The sequence below is a fragment of the Salvia miltiorrhiza genome, chromosome 2 (assembly GCF_028751815.1).
Source record: "Salvia miltiorrhiza cultivar Shanhuang (shh) chromosome 2, IMPLAD_Smil_shh, whole genome shotgun sequence".
Classification (NCBI taxonomy): Eukaryota; Viridiplantae; Streptophyta; class Magnoliopsida; order Lamiales; family Lamiaceae; genus Salvia; species Salvia miltiorrhiza.
Genome location: NC_080388.1, coordinates 49,792,141 through 49,796,883, shown reverse-complemented (window position 1 = coordinate 49,796,883; position 4,743 = coordinate 49,792,141). Strand labels below are relative to the sequence as shown.

The 4,743-nt window shown below is 38.3% G+C and overlaps 1 long non-coding RNA gene across 1 annotated transcript; it reads left to right on the top strand.

The window, feature by feature from the left end:
• Nucleotides 1-1,428: 1,428 nt before the first annotated feature.
• Nucleotides 1,429-3,701, top strand: LOC131011952 (uncharacterized). The gene is made up of 2 exons (XR_009097146.1): nt 1,429-1,866; nt 3,469-3,701. It is a non-coding gene; the product is annotated as an uncharacterized LOC131011952 (long non-coding RNA).
• The last annotated feature ends 1,042 nt before the right edge of the window (nt 3,702-4,743 follow it).

The window sequence follows — 4,743 nt, the reverse complement described above, 5'->3', positions numbered from 1 at the left end:
TCCATCAATAGGAATGTTCAAGGGAAGCAAGTATTTGTTTTAAACTTCAGAGAACTTGAGCACTATGTCTCATTAGCCCCAAAGTTGAATTACTTGACTTATGACTTAGAACTCGTTGTGGTTGTGCACGTGTTGGAAATTTGGAGATACTATCTCTACGGAGTTAAGTGTGAGGTCCTTATAGCTGACAAGAATTTGAAGTGCTTTTTCGAGCAAAGAGATTTCAATGTAAGACAACAGAGACGATTCGAATTAGTGAAGAATCATGATGGTACTATCAATTGGAAATTGAGATAAGATGTTTCACCACTAAATATAAAGTACTGATTGGTGATTGCCTTATTCGGTTTAGTAATTGTTCACCATCCGGAGACAATATCAAGCTGTGTAGTTGCATCAATAGTTAAGTGTGAATTGCAAGAAAGGATTATGAAAGCACGAAATGAAAATGGATATTGGTGAGAAAATGTGTCTCGCCTCAAGAATAAGAAAAACGAAAGGATTCACGAAAGTCAGGAATAGTGCACTAATGGTTAGTGGAGGATTGTGGATGTATACACTGAATATTACGTCTCGCAGTTAAGAAAGTATGTGATTAAGAAAGATGAGATAGTCCAAGCTCAGGGCTTAAGAGAAATCAGTTTAGTGACTAGATTGCAAGGTTCAAGTGTTACGAGGCAATAATATTGTTCTCGTCATGTAGTGGAACCATCACAGGATGGAAAAGGCTACAAAAGAGATGAATGAAACGAATGACTAGTATCACAAGCTAGAATACCAGGTATGCAAATTTCGGGACGAAATTTATTTTAAGGGGGGGTAGTATGTAATGCCCCGCTCTTTTAAATATATATTAGATTAAACATGTGCATTAGTTATAAAATTCTTTTAATTATTTATTGTGACTATTTTATTCAGATAATATTATTTCAGCAAAAGTCTGTATAAGAGATACAGAGCTGCGATTTAATATTCAATCATGAATCAAACCAATAATTAAATTATTGGTTTAGCTACACGTTTGAGACCTTGCAGAATAGAGTGTGTGCAACAGCTGCTGCCTGCAAGAACAACTCCCATCAGCTACAATTGAATGTAGCAAGTTCTAGAAAAAAGGTTGGCTAGATTAACCAACAAATGGGGCATTAAAACGTAAATTGAAGGCCACTTCATGAGAAAAAAGGAGAATGCAAACACTAATAAAATATGTTCCACTTTGTTTTCTGGAATGGTATTTTCATATATGGTCATGCTAGGAGCATATCCCCCTCCCAATTCAAAAACATATTCATGTTAGTCAAAAAGCAACAATCAGCAATTGTTTGTCAAAAAGAGGCAGCTCAAATTTCCACTTATGCTGCCACCTACCACAGCTCCATTGCCTATAAATTGAGCCCCTCGCAGCAGCATTAGAATCACCCAAAAACCCCAAAACCCCAGAACAACACCAAAGCAGAAAATACTCCTTTCTGTTTGAAAGAGCTCAAGTGAGCTCCCTTCGCCGGGCTGTTTCTTCGCCAACCGGCCACTAGGCTCTGAACCGAGAACGTGTACTCGTTCCTCCATCTTCAGGCTACCAAACCCAACAATCGAAAGGCCGAAGCCTTCTCTATATTTTCCTGACCAAAGGCCGCAATATCCTTCGGCGGCCAACGTCGAATTCCCGACTTAGCCACCGGCCAACTTACGGCCTTCGTTTCTCACTATCCTTACGACGAAAAAGGATCGAGAAACCACCGTTGTGTAGCCTGATCTACCTCGCACGAGGAAAACTAAGTCGTAGACCTTCGCGGCTAAACACCATCGCGGAACGACGACCGGAAAACCCCCGACGAACAACTTCCATTAGTGCTCACTTGGACAAGGGTAAGTTGACGCCCTTATTTCGATGCATTCCCGTTTCTATTATATTATGGGAAATTTCTGGGGTATATATGGGAGTGTGGTAAATATTTGTACAAAGTTTCATGTTATTTGAACTTCGTTTACCACCCTTTTAAAATTTGAGAAGTCTACTGCCCGTATCTGTTGAAACTGTCGTGAGGCAGATGATTAGGTTAATTATTTCAGTAACCATATGTTGATATTTAGCTCTCAAATTTTTATTGTATGAAGATATATGTGTTAGCTATCTTCATATAAAATTTGGGGTTATTCCGGTAACGTTTGCTTTTTTTTCAAAAATCTGGACTTTCAGTTGGCAGAAACTGCCGAATCTGGTAGGCGATGGGAAAATCGCTATATCTCTTAAACTACTTGGAGTTTTTCAACATACTTTTTTTTCAATTAAACTAGACTCAAAGAGGTTTCTATTGATATAAAATTCGACTCCATACGAGTTCGGAGTAAAAGCAGTTTATTAGTTGAAGTTGAATCTATACAGTTTTGTTGAGATGGAAATAATTCAAAATAATTCCTATTAAGGATTTTAAAGTTTTATTATTGATAAAATATCACTTTTAGATTATAAATGAGCTATTGATGTGTATATATATATATATTGGTGATTGGCATTATTAAATGGGGAAAAGGAAAACGTTTTATGTTTATAGAATTATTCTTTATTTATAATAGATAAATAAATGAATAATATAAAATGGAATTTCCTACATCCTCAAAGGTACATGAAATATTTTGATAAAGGAAGAACGATTGCATATGAGTTAGATATAGTCGTTAAAGGAAATATGGGTAGTTAGAGAAATGAGTGAATAGTGATTCACTGCATTTGTTGTTATCTTTTCTATTATTCACTCGAACACATGTTTTCGTGTTATCAAAGGTTCAAATAAACAAAAGCGTCTGAGTAACCTATCGCGCTAAGGAAAGAGAATCATTGTCTTAAGTAGCAAAACGCTGCAATCAGGTGGGCATTACTTTTACTATACGTATATAGAGATCCCCTGCGTGTCGTAGGCCTCTTATACGAATGAATGCATGAGATGATCTAACTGTTAATTTCAGTTTCATATATATATCAAATGAGTTTAAATGTTACGTTCAAGCAAGTTATTTCATGACAAAATCTTTGAGTTAAAGTTATTTCAAGTATTGTCTTGCCATAAAATGTTTAAATTTTAGTATGATATCTATCTGCTTTGGCTTTGCCAATGATGAAATCGAATTCGGGTCTTGAGCAGTTGATAGCTATCCTGCCAGGACTAGTGTACATCAGTGACCGTGAGTCATCTAGCGGGTTGGCCGGTCAAGTGACCGTGAGAGGTGGCCACCTCTCCGGCACACAGTTCCAGATATGATAGATTACAAGAGAACTTAGACTGCAGTCGAACTTTAAGAATCACAAATGAACTTAGTAAGCTTGGGCCTTTTTAGCGAAAAACTCCCTTGCTGTACTGTTTATGATGGCATGACAATTTACAGTTTTGAAGCATGTATTTTTATACCTAGGCATACGTGCCCACTGAGTGCTTTTGTACTCAGCCCTGCATATGTTTTCTAAATGTGCAGGTTGAGCTGATGTGATGATGGTGCTGCAATGAGCGGAGTCTCCAGGGTTGTTAATAAATAGTTAACCTGTCTAGAATATGTCTTCATACATATGTCTAGCTACTTTCCGCTGCAAGATGTTGTTGATGTTATAGTATGTTATGTCATACTTTGAGTCTTAAGAGAATGGTTTCATATGATGTATAACTTGATTAATGCTATTAATTAAGTTTTATGCTGTCTTTCATAGACTATTTTCAATTGAGTATTCATGAATAAAAATGACGAGTTTTATTAAGATGAGTAAGTGTTACGGCTATAAATGACGCCCCTTTTCTTCCCCTTCTTCTTTAACCCCATCCCTAGTCGTAGATCACTCGGCTTAACTATCCTTAGTTAGGGCGGGCTGTGACACATCTGCTTAAGAGCGTAGACAATCTCAGCTTGAGTGAATGGTCGTGTTAGATCCTGGTTCATATCCTCTGTGACTACTGGCTCAATGGAACGGAGAATCTCATCAGGGTTATGGACCGATCCCGAAGTAAAGAGCTCTTGATAGTAAGTCCGAAAAATATCATCCATCTCACTGTTCTTCCTTGTTAAAGTACCATCACTTTTCTGAATTTCGCTAATATGGTTCCGTTTCTTTCTTCCCTCCGCAACTTTGTGAAAAAAACCCGAATTTCGATCACCATTTGCAAGCCAATCGGCTCTCGATCTCTGCTTCCACATAAGCTCTTCCTGTCTAAGTAACTCATCAAGTTCATTTTCAAGAGATCTTTGTTCAGCTTTTGTAAAAGGTTCACGAGAGGGCTTCTTCAGCTCATCAAGTTGCTTTCTGATGTCCGCGCATTTCTTCTTGACGTTACCAAAAGTACTTTTCTCCCAAACTTTGAGCTGTAAACCCATATCCACAATCTTATTCTTCATCTCCTCCACTGAACTAGAACCAGAACTTGAATCCCACAGAGATTCACACAACGGTTTGCAGCTTTCATCCCGAAGCCACATAGCTTCAAAGTGAAACGGACGTGGCCTATTCTGCATCTCATTCGGACTCTTCTCCAGATCAAGAAACAGCGGGCAATGGTCACTAGCATTCCTCGTCAGATGAGAAACTTCAGAATCTGGGAAAATATGCATCCATTCCTTGCTTCCAAAAATGCGATCCAGTCTCTCTAAGATGTTGTCCTCCCCTTGCTGATTATTAGACCAGGTGAACGGCTCCCCGATAAAACCGAGATCAATGAGACCACACTTTTCCACCGTCTCTCGGAACCTCTCAAGCCTCAAATC